General features: G+C 38.2%; 1 protein-coding gene across 1 annotated transcript in view; it reads left to right on the top strand.

The window, feature by feature from the left end:
• The window catches only part of LOC310941468 (ninjurin-2-like), a gene marked incomplete at both ends in the record, with an annotated part of 30271 nt that overhangs the window by 577 nt on the left and 17354 nt on the right, over positions 1–12340 (top strand). The gene's annotated exons all lie outside the window — the stretch shown is intronic.

The following is a 12340-nucleotide window of genomic DNA, read 5'->3' on the forward strand; positions in this document are numbered from 1 at the left end:
TGAACAGACGGTTCAGTTTTGTTTTTCCAATATTTTTGAGTTTAGCTTAAGTTTTTGTTGCTATTTATTGGTGTTGGGGCCAGTAATGTCCCTTCTTGGGACTCTGGTATGGCAGTTGCATATGTGTGGCAATAGAACAATGATATTTTGGAATAATACTTGGCATTAAAAATCATAGCAGAGCTTTAAAGTTGCCATATGCAAAGTTTTAAGTTAAATGATCGACAGAATATGAAGAACAGCCTTTCTCTAATACCACGTTGTACCTCAAGAGGCGATAGTGAGTCACTGCAGCGTCCAGTCGACTCAGTCCAACAGAACTCGTGGTGAAGACATTTAGTGATGGAGACTCATCCTTCACTCACAGCAAGCATGTTTTTACTCAATGACACCACCTCTTTAGAGATAAACGTACACGATAGACATCTGCTTTATCTGGAAATAATCTTAAACACTGCCTGTAATGGAATTGTTTTAGTTTTATACAAGGAAAATTATTTGAGCCTTTTGAGATCTCCTGGTTTTCTTCAAGATTTGGCTGTAAATAAATATATTAGGTTTTTTCCCCAAGTCACAGATTGGAACAAACACAATGTGCAAACAATAACAATATGTTGTATTTTATTAATTCCGATTTGGTGGTGGAAAAATGGAAGTGAAGCTCAAGACTAATGGCTTCATATCCTGTATATCCTCTCAATGAAATGAGCTTGAAGATGTGGTTTAGAGCTACATTGACTGATAAAAAAAATCAGTTGTTGATGCATGTAAAACGGTAAAGGGTTAGAAAGTCATCTAAAAATATATCTGCCAGTCTACAGTTTTTGTAAATGAATGGATGCAGTAAGTTCGACTGCTGCTTTGCCAAGAAGTTAGCGCCCGATGCGATGCAGAATCCTCAATGAGACAGAGAAGAACCCTAGAAAGATTAGTCGTTCTTAGCTCAAGCGTGATGATTATGATCAATGTATGCAGGAAACCAATCCATAGCTCTTATACAGTATGTAACCTGTAATGTAATAACCTCTCTGGGTGGTGTGGGGGTAGGATTGGGAGAAAAGAGTAAGACATATTGTTGTGATTGATTCAGGCTGTTTGTACAGTTTGAAAGAGGGGGACGCGAGGACATGGAGGAGGGAAGACAAACTGTTGTGTGTTACTGTTTCCCATCTTCCTTCAGGGACTAAACATAAAAGAAACAAAGAGAAAAAGCGACTGAGACTATACATAAATACACTAGGGAGGAGGAGATGATTGAACACACACACACACAAATTAAGACGCCAATAAATGCGAGACAAAAACAGGACAAAGAAGACATAATAACTATAAAAGTCTTCAAATAAATCAAATCAAAATAAAGTTTCAGTTCCAGGAGTCATGACAATAAACAATAACGCAAATAATGAATAGAAGTTCAACATTTAAATCAATAAGAAACACACACAGACACACACGTTCTCTGTATGTGATCATAGAGAATATGTGTCGCAGATGTATCTCGTCGAGCGTAAACAGTGATTAGCGTAACCACAGTGAGCCCCGGGTGCACATTCTCACAGCGAGAGTCAAAATGACTAACTTAGCTGTAGACGATGATAAAGGATCACCATGGAACTCGTGACACAGTTTGGCGTAACGATCACATCGCGTGCCAAGTCCTCGCCACAGCTATTTCGTTTCAACGTTGGCCGTTTGAATCTTATCCTAAAATATGCAAAGTGAAGGTACACAATGTGTGATTAAGAAATAATATTTTTTCCATTACTATGTTAAAACGTACATGAATGTGTAATATAGACTGTCTTGTATCCTTTCCTTCAGCACAAACTAGGCAATTTCTTTCATTTTCACCAACTATATTAGCGCACCTGAGCGAAACGTACTCAAAGTGTTTAAAATCAGATTGAATTTATGAAATTTGGAAACACGTCACAGTTCAAATTTTGCTTTCACTTGTTTTTATGCACAAAAAGAAAAGAACAAAATGTCTATTTTTCTCACTTCTGCACCATTATCGCTACTTTATATCACTTCTAAAAATGTGATATAAAATGAATCATAACTTTGACTCAAACAACACATAAGAACACATTTTTTAAAAGCCTGAATATGTGACATATAAACAAACACCCCCAGGATGTCCATATAAGGAGTTGTGTGTTATTCCCACAACAATTTTCGCCCTTGTGTAAAATGTTTTTTACACAACTTAAGTACAATGAAAGAGCGACTCCTAAGTATAGGAGCTTTATCACCACCATTTTAGTAACATTAACCCTGATGTAATATTATTTTATGACCTTAATACTTGTCTAGTTTTTATATTATCATCTTACAAACATGACCTTAGAGACATTGAATACACTGGATTTCTTCAGCGATACTTTTACACTGTAAATTTTGTGGGATAATCCAAGCGTCTGAGTTGTCACATGAAACCCTCGTGCGTCAAAAGTTCAGTCGGGTCACTTTGACCGTTTCATCCGTTTGATTTTCCTCTTAGTATCACCGCGCAGACATAAAAACACTCAAACCAGGTCCAAAGGGAGGCGTGCACTTGGCTTAAGATCAGATTTATGCGTCTGTGTGAAGCTGCCGTGATGAATCTATTTCTACGGTGCGAATGCTTTGCACATCTCAGTCACTCTCTATGTATAGAGCGCAGCAGCGGGGAGTGGAGCTGTGACACAGCGTTAGTAGGAATCGCACAGTCTCTCCAAGCATGGCAGACATGACTCAGTGACCGGGGCGATGACCTCACTCTGACAAGAGAAAGAAGTCAATAAGTAATCGAAAAAATAGAATAATTCAGTTTACTGAGAAGATGCAACAGGACAGTGACTGGAATATTAATATTAAACTTAAGACTCCGCTGTACCTTCAGAATAAATGATAATCATACTAAGGCTTATACCAAATTAACTGAAACAAGATTTTTTTTAATCCCGCTGATTCATAAACACTTGACTTAAATGGATTTGAAAGTTTATTTCATCTTGGAGTCAACAAGAAATAAGAACACAACTATTAAGTTGATGAAAGGTAACATAAATTGACATATGTTCTAAAGCAGTGGGAAAAAGTCAAATGATCAGATTATGGTCTATGATTAAAGTCATAATTCTCAGATTAATCAGAGATTAAATTCAGAATTCTGATTTTCAAGTCAATCTGAGTTTAGTCAGAGATTAAAGTCAGAATTCTGAGATTAAAAATCTGAGATTAAAGTCAAAATTCAGAGATTAAAGTCAGAATTCAAAGATTAAAGTCAGAATTCTGAGATTAAAGTCAGAGATTAAAGTCAGAATTCTGAGATTTAAATTCAGAGATTAAAGTCAGAATTCAGAGATTAAAGTCAGAGATTTAAGTCAGAATTCTGAGATAAAAGTCAGAATTCTGAGATAGAAGTCAGAATTCAGAGATTAAAGTCAGAGATTAAAGTCAGGATTCTGAGATTAAAGTCAGAGATTAAATTAAGAATACTGAGATGCAGAATTCTTACTTTTTTTTCTAAAAGAATAATCTACTTTCTCTCAAAAGCTCTTTTTACATGTGGCCCTAATACTCCGTAATCCAGAGTTGTATACATTTCTGACGACAGACACTGGACCATAAAGGATTACAGACTCTCTAGTTTCTACTCTCTATAGTCAGAGGAATCTATGGCACAGTTGTGTTTACATCATTTCTGTAAAGATTCTGATGATGTGATGATCATATAGATAAAAATAAAAACTCTTGTTAGATTGTGTGTTTGTGTGTGTGTGTGTGTGGTCCCAGACTGACACTGGAACATACCATCCAGTTCCACGGTGGAAGACACCTGGAGCGCTGACGCTGAGATCACAGCAGACTTTAGGTGCGCGGCAGCTGATTTCACACTTCACGTGTAAAGTCATTTCTTCCAGGTGAACACGCCTGAACTCGCCACCGAGCAGTTTTTGGCAGTTGCACATCTTCCATGTCACTCACAAAGTAATAACAGTAAAAAACTGATGTGTATCAAAAGAAAAATGTGTCCTAACACACAATAGCATGTGTTTTGATTGTGTTGTAGCGTGCGCTGTGCCACACACACACACACACACACACACACACACACACACACACACACACACACACACACACACACACACTGTGTCCCTCAGTGACCACCGTCCCCCTTTTTTTTCGACTCCTTCCCACTTGTCTCACCTCCCAGAATACTTTTACTGTCACTCTTTGACATTACATGTGTGTGTGTGTGTGTGTGTGTTTTAGCGTGTGTAACCCCATCTTGGCCTCTGCATGGCAAATGCCACATTCTGAGTGTGGGTGTGAAGTGCGAGAAAGTGTGTGTGTGTGTGTGTGTGTGTGTGTGTGTGTGTGTGTGTGTGTGTGTGTGTGTGTGTGTGATTCCGGGAACTTCCCTCTGAGACTGAACCGAGTCTCGTCTTTAAACGTCTGTTGTTACGTAACAGGTGTGTGTGATATAAAATATGCTTTGTGCGTCCAGTCTGTGGCACACGTGTTCTCTGAGGCTCTTGTATGTTTTTATAGAAACAGAATATCCGCTTCTCTTTCCTCCAACATTTACCATGAAGCCCTGTAGTGTATATCTATGGATTGGTAGATTTATATCGTCCGGTTTCCTATGACACATGAAGAAACAACACTTCAAGTCCAGACATCTAATGGTGACACTGCAGATTGTAACAAATGGACTTTTGGTTTTGCTGTTTTGTCCATTCGAGCTGTATGTTTTTAACACCTAAGCCTCAAAATGTCCATTTGGACTAAAAAAGGGCAAGAAAATGTCCTGGAACTAAGTTTTGGTCCATTTTTACACGATAACTTTCAATATCTGGCAGTTATTTACAATTTACTACATGTTAAAATAGTGTATTAACAATTTAAAATGAAGAAAAAAACACAGTTTTATTTGAAAAAACACCAGAGTTTGCAGGATGCAGCCGTTTTTCCAACTCTCTCCTCTCTGGTGACAAAAAGAAATTACCGTAATAACTACATCTTGCCTTTGACGTGCAACTCCTTTCAGAAATTGTTGGAATTTTTCTGATCGCACAAACTGTCGCGTAATTACGGTAAATTAATCGTTAAATACAAAATTAATCATCAACTATTTTGATCATCGATTTATCGTTCTGATGCTTTTTTCTTGTTTCAGCTTCTTAAATGTGAATATATTCTTAATTTCTTTGCTCCATAAAACAAAGAAATCATTAAAACTGAATCATTTTGGTTTCTCAACCTTTAACGCCAGGCCCTCGCTCAGTCCTAGTCCACATGTACTGTAGGTACTAATATCCAAAAAGTGAGGTTTTTTAAAGACAACCTTTTCCCTCCACACACTAGAAACATCTCTATTAAGTGCTGTCAATTCTTAAAACATGGCGACACATTTATTTTAATGGTTCGCAGCAAATAAAATAACCCCAAGGTTTACTTCTCAGACCTTGTGGAAATGGGTGCACTTTAGGAAAAACACAACCAAAATGACTAATGTGGATTCCTTTCATCCTGCAGTCGTCTGATAACAGACGCTCACAGATATCCCTGTGTCAACACATGGGTTGTGTTTAGTATAACAAAGCTGTCAGGGTGTATGTGCTTCCATACCATACCATACTATACTCTACTACAGCCCTGTGTGAGACAGTGGAGCCGTTTGTTTTGTCCCGTGTACATTTTTTGGTGATCAAAACTCAAAGTATATAAAAGAAGCATTGTTCCTAATGCTCGGATTTACATGCCTGCTTTTCCCCTTTCTTCATATGTCCATCATTTTATCCTCCTTTTTTTCTTTTTTTTTAAGCTCTGCCTGTTTCTCTTTACATTCCTCTTTTTTCTACAACCTCCTCTGTCCAGGGGGTAATGTGTGTTTTCTTTTCATTTTCATGTGGGGGAGGGAGATGACAGCGGACTCTGTTTGAATATGAAACAGCTTTGCAGTACTTATGTGTAATGTATGCGTTAGTGTGTGTGTGTGTGTGTGTGTGTAAAATAATAGTTTGTATGAGATGAGTGGATCACAGAGCAGCGTCTGTGTCCCGAGTGAACTACAGCAGATATATAAAACACGAGTGTTGTCATCACAGACACTTGAGCGGGATTTAAAGTCTTACTCTCACTTTTCACCCGTTGAAAAAAAATAAAACCCCTCTGTAAGCCTGGCATCACAGTGTTTGTCATATAACTGCAGTTTAAATGCAAACATAATGTCAGCGTCCATTCAAACCGTTGATTAATGAGGTCACTTAATGTTGATTAAGCCTAATCAGCTCCACATGACGCTCTCTCTCGCTGTGTATTAAAAGGCGTACTGCTCACAGACACAGTGCAATCTAGTGGATTTTTTTAGCATTGCACAAATACACCAAACAGTAGAGATGGCTCATTCAGGTTGAGTTCAGCTTGATGCATTTTTTAATGAGGTATAGTGACTTAAAGTGTGGTCAACCAAACGGTTGAGTAGTACTTTAAAGGGTTAAATGTAGTGCTGTGCAATAGGTTTACGCGCATTAACGCACGACACGTTTCCATGACGACTGACCGGAAAAAGACGCGCATTGGCGTCATGTTTACGTGCCGCGACACCAGAGTCCAGGCACCGTTTACCAGTTAGCTTGCATTAGCTCCTTTTAGCGTCGTTAGCGCGCCACAGTCGAACTTGAGCGGTCTGTTTATTAAACGAAAAGAGCAGCGCTACAAATAACCAGTGTACCTGTGTAACTGTGTATGTGTGCCTCTGTTTTTAAAGTTTAGCGTTACTTTAGAGACTCATTTTAACAATCTGGAGTCACGTAAAACATGACGTCACGTAAACCATGACGGCACGCGCGTCTTTTTCATTGCATTGGCATTGTTCGGCTTGATTTCTGTGTCGGACGCCGCGCTCATGGCTCTTCCAGTGACGACACTCTCTGACCAATCAGTGGTCGGCAGTCTGTCGATACTACAATGTTGTAGTATCAGCTCAGCTCGCTTAAAACATCTCCGTAGCAACTACTTAAAAAAAGCACCAGGTACTATCACGAATGCAGAGCCGAGTCATGCGATAACTGTACAGCGTTGTGTTTCCAGCTCATACATTTGATTTTTTAACATCAAATAGAGTATTTGGAACATTAGAAAATGTGTACTTGAACTTAGAATAACCCCTGACCTCCTGACCTGCAGTCAGCTTTTATGCCCTCTCACTGTCACTAAAAGTTCCACACTGCAGCTTTAAAACCGAGCGACCATCACTCTGTATGTGTTATTTATACACACAACACGTGTGTCGCACATTGGTTCCTCTGTACACTTGACCCAGCCTACGAAAAGAACAGGAAAACCCCCTTCCCTGTGCTGAGGAACCTTGTAACTCATACTCTTATAACTCTCACACACACACACACATATATAAGGCTACAGATGGACATAAATCACATATGCACACAGACCTCTAAATCCTACTTCACTACATGACAATCTTTTAAGACTTCACACTTTAAGACTTCTGCACCTTTAACTCATTACAGTGTAACTGTTTTTCTAACACTTCATCAGGATTTGTTCACTTTTACAGAATGACCCAGTTGCTTATTAATGACGTATAATAACACATTTAACTGCAGAGTTGTGCGGCTGTAACTCCGCTGCTGCTGCTGTTGTAGGCAGAGAAATATGCAGACACACGTGCGGCCACACGTCCATGGAAGGATAAACATGTAAAATGTCGTAAACGTGAACAACGCTCGTGAGATTGTGAGCGCGGTGGGGCTGCATCATTCTGTGTGCTCAGTGAAGCAAAACTCGTCTGTTCCTCTTTCTCTTAGAAAGACAACATGAATGTGTTTTCTAAACTAAATATAACACATAGGCTAAAAAATGTGTTTGTAAAGATATAATATGTAAAAGAAAATTCAAATATCTTCAAACCTTAAATGAATGTCTGAATGTATCTGCTTTATCGTCTCTGCACTTCCAGGCCACCGTACGTTATAGCAAGGCGTTGTTACAGAACGTGAAATACTTTTGCAAATCCCAAAAACAATTGTACAAAAGCCAGTCGTTACAGAAAGGGAATGTACCAAAGACAGACCCAGTTTTTAATTAACTTATACAGTGAATGTTATGGCAAAAGATTGATATAAGAAATAGTAAAAAATGGAAGTCGTGGCTCTTATTTTGAAAGCCAGAAGAAGCCAGGAAGTGGTGCTTTATACATGTAAGATTGGCTAATTGACTTTTGGGTGCATGGAGAAAAAAACGTCCGGTTAGCTGGTCACTGGTTCTTTTGATTATAGCGGAAAAGCGTCTGTGAACTTTGGGATTTGCTAAAGTGTAATTACTTTATTAAATATATGACACTCGACATTACATTACATATATTTAAGCTGTTTTAATTACAGTTATCCTCATCATTCTATTTATTTCTGTTTTTGTGCATCATAAATATGTTTTAATTATGACGTATGCATAATTTTATATCAAAACAAGCACTTTTACTTTGAAAAACTGTCCAATATCATCATGGATCTCTTGTATTGCCCCCTTGCTAACAGTTTTTTTTCTTTTTTCTGTAGACTGACCCCCTCTTGACCCTGAGTTAGTTTATTGTGTTTTGGATGAAAAAGCACTCGTTCTTCTTCATCCCAATGTCATCAAACTAATGCTTTTGTCATTGTTTTGATTCAAAGCAGCAGAAATCACAAACAAAGCGAGGAATCGGGAGTAAAATCATAGAGAAGGTTATAAGAGGGAGGGGGAAATCAAATCAGAATCTGACCCCTCGTGTTGTGTTTTTTCAAACGTGTTGCTACGCTGCAGTGGCTGCTGGTCCGTGGATGTGTGTATGAGTGTGTTTATGTTAATTGAAGGGTGATCTAAAGGTAAACACAGAGTTTCGCTGCAGCTCTGTTTTCCTTCCCCTCCAGCAGAAGTGTTCGCTCATCGAAATAAGACTGAGCATGTGTGCGTGTGTGTGTGTGTGTGAAAGAACCCAGACCTGGACGTTGGCCATTACAGATGTGAAACACTGACGTTATGTAACGTGTAGATATGTTGGTAAAACGTGTGTCTTGTATGGCTGCATGTATGTGGAGGACATTCTCACTTTCTCATCATTAACAAATAATAATCCACAAAAGATGCGTCTAAACATGAATAAGTCAATACATGTGCTAATAAAACCATAATTACGACACTGTTAAACAGTTTTTATAGGTGTCATAAATATTGACAAACTATGTATTAGCAATTATTGGACTATGAAGTGTTAATTAAAACCTTTTATTAACTTTTTTCTTTTCTTTTAAGTAACCGTATAGGCTTGTTAACATATATATATACCTTGTGTTAAGTGTTATTAACATTACTAAGACTTAAATAATGTAAATAAGAAAGGAATTGGTGTATATAAACTCTTAACTTTTCTTAAAATGTTTTAAAGTGTATCAAAATGTATATTATATGTGAGTATATGGCCTTATTTACAATTACAAGTCTTATAAGTGGCGACCTAAAAACAGGTCAAAATAACATTACTTAGACTTTTGACATGCTAGCTATGCTATAGAGTTAGCGTTATGTTTGAATTTTATACAAATGTTTAGAGTTTAAATGTCAAGCTTCCGTGCGTAACTTCTGTTGCCAATACACTGCTAGTGCAACCACGTTCTCATGTTTCAGAGAAGCGGGGTTGATTCCTTAACCTAAATCTCAGTTTGCTTTAGTCTCGCTTTACTAGCGTAGCTGGCTTCCAGCTTCCCTCCCAGAGTCGTGTGGCGCTCATCAACTTCACAAAGCTTTTGGCTTGAATGTAACAGAAATGTGTTTCTTTATAATATGCACAGTGCAACATGGCACCACCTAGTGTCACAGTGGTTAGTGCTGATGCCTTGCAGCAAAAAAAGGTCCTGGGTTCTGGTCAGTACCAGCACCTTTCTTCATTGAATTTGCACGAGTGTGAGAGCGTATGGTTGTTCGTCCGTTATGTGTTGGTCCACGGTGTGACCCGCCTTTCGCCCCGTGTCAGCTCATGACACTCTGGATGGATGGATGGTAACCATTACATTTAATGTGTGTGTGTGTGTGTGTGTGTGTGTGTGTGAGGTCATGTGTGATTGTAATGTGGCGACGAGGGTGAGGCTCCGTCTTACTTCATCCACTCATTGTGCAGCTGATGTCGTCTGGTGCCCGCGGTGCTCATGGGACTATTGTTGATTTGAGCACAATGAGGTCACGCCAGAAAGTGAAACAATGACACTCTGTTGTTGTTGTTATTATTATTAATGGCTCTCTGTTTTAAAACCACCATGGCCTTAAAGGAACACACACTCTTTAAATCAGGGAAAAATAATATATCTGCATATGTAGATGTTTTGATATTAAATTATTACGCAGAGAGACTGTGGGAAATCCCAGTCTCTGGTGCTTTTAAGAGAGAAAATTGCATGGCATTTGAAAGCATGTGGGCTGTGAAGTCGCTTTAAATATGTCTTTGGGATTTAAGTAGCGGTTTAGTCGCAGCACGCCGAAGAATCTCACGAGCCCCAAACATTAATCTTTTAACGGCATTTTCTTTTTTTCCATCGCCATAAACTTGTTGAGTTCAAATGTGTTTGTTGTGTTTAAAAGTCTCTCAGGACCAACAGGTAAACACACATAAGCCTCTACAGCGAGATCTACATGAATATGTCAACTGTGTGTGTGTGTGACGGAGAGAGGGAGGATATTTGTTTAAGAGGAGTTATGGCTGTTTATTTTCCCTGAAGAGGTCAAAGGGGTAGATGAAAATTCCTGAATGACCAAACACACACATACACACGTTATGCACACATAATGCTGCTGAATGAATGAATTAAAATTCATTTAATTTGAAAAAAAAAACTGGCTTTTATTCAAAAAAAAAAAAAAACAAGAACCCAGTCAGACACGAGTAAACATCTGTGGCAAATTCTTGAAGACAACAAGACTGTATAGTTTAGATGAGAAGAAAAAAAAGGTTAGGAGTGATACGACCTGGTATTCAATTGCGCGGAAATAAAAATTGCCCCAAGGCTGAATTTACTTGCCAAACCATGTTGTAGAGGCTTATGTGTGTTTATCTGTTGACTCAGAGTCAAAATCTGAGCAGAAGGGATTCAAACATTATGGAATGATTTACTCTGTCTTAACCCTTAGAACACAGAGCATCGAGGCTGCTTTTTTACATGGCCACATTAAAATGTTGTAATATTACAAGAATAAAGTTGTTATCTTTCGAGAATAAAGTCGTAATATTAGAATAAAGTTGTCATTTTATGAGAATAAAGTTGTCATTTTATGAGAATAAAGTCGTAATTTTAAAGTCGTTATCCTTCAAGATTAAAGTCGTAATATTATTAAAATAAAGTTGGAATATTATGAGAATAAAGACGGAATATTATGAGAATAAAATTGTAATATGAGAATAGTCCTAATCTTGTGAGAATAAAGTCATAATCTTATCGGAAAAAAAATCGTAATCTTTCAAGAATAAAGACGTAGTCTTTTGAGAATAAAGTCGTAATCTTTCGAGAATAAAGTCGTAATCTTGTGAGAGTAAAGTCGGAATCTTGTTAGAGTAAAGTCGGAATGTTGTGAGAATAAACTGGGAATCTTTCGAGAGTAAAGTTGTAATCTTGTTAGAGTAAAGTCGTAATCTTGTTAGAGTAAAGTCGGAATCTTGTGAGAGTAAAGTCGGAATCTTTCGAGAAAAAGTCGGAATCTTTCGAGAAAAAAATTGCTATCTTTCGAGAGTAGTCGCAATCTTTCGAGAGTAAAGTCGCAATCTTTCGAGAGTAATATCGCAATCTTTCGAGAGTAAAGTAGTAATCTTCGAGAATAGTCCTACTATGAGAATAAAATTGCAATCTTTTGAGAATAAAGTCTTATTCTTGTGAGTGAGTCGTAATCCTACCATCACCTCAGCAGCCTGACTTTAAAACATGTCTTCACCTTAAAATGTAGTAATTTACATTACGGGGACTTGATTTTTACCCCATAAGGAAGACAAGTGCAGGAGCACGTACAGAGACTGTAGTAACCCGCCGCGTGGTCGGTCATGTCTGACTGGTTGAGCAGCATCAAAGTCGTACGTGACTGCACTCGTAAAAATGCAAAAACGTGCAGCTTCAGTACATTTCCAGCTCTTATGTCTCCGCTATGAAATGTCAACAGGAATCGGGATTTTTAAAGGATCTCACACTGTGGTTTTGGATCATTGTTTGCACTAAACCTAATCCCGCAGTAAATCCCGAGCGAGCTCAGTGTACACAGAACTGTGTAAAAGTTTTTGGGGGTTTCTTTCAAATTAGGGCCCCGTTCCAAA

Source organism: Microchirus variegatus (assembly GCF_963457635.1).
Source record: "Microchirus variegatus genome assembly, chromosome: 20".
In the NCBI taxonomy this organism is placed as follows: domain Eukaryota; kingdom Metazoa; phylum Chordata; class Actinopteri; order Pleuronectiformes; family Soleidae; genus Microchirus; species Microchirus variegatus.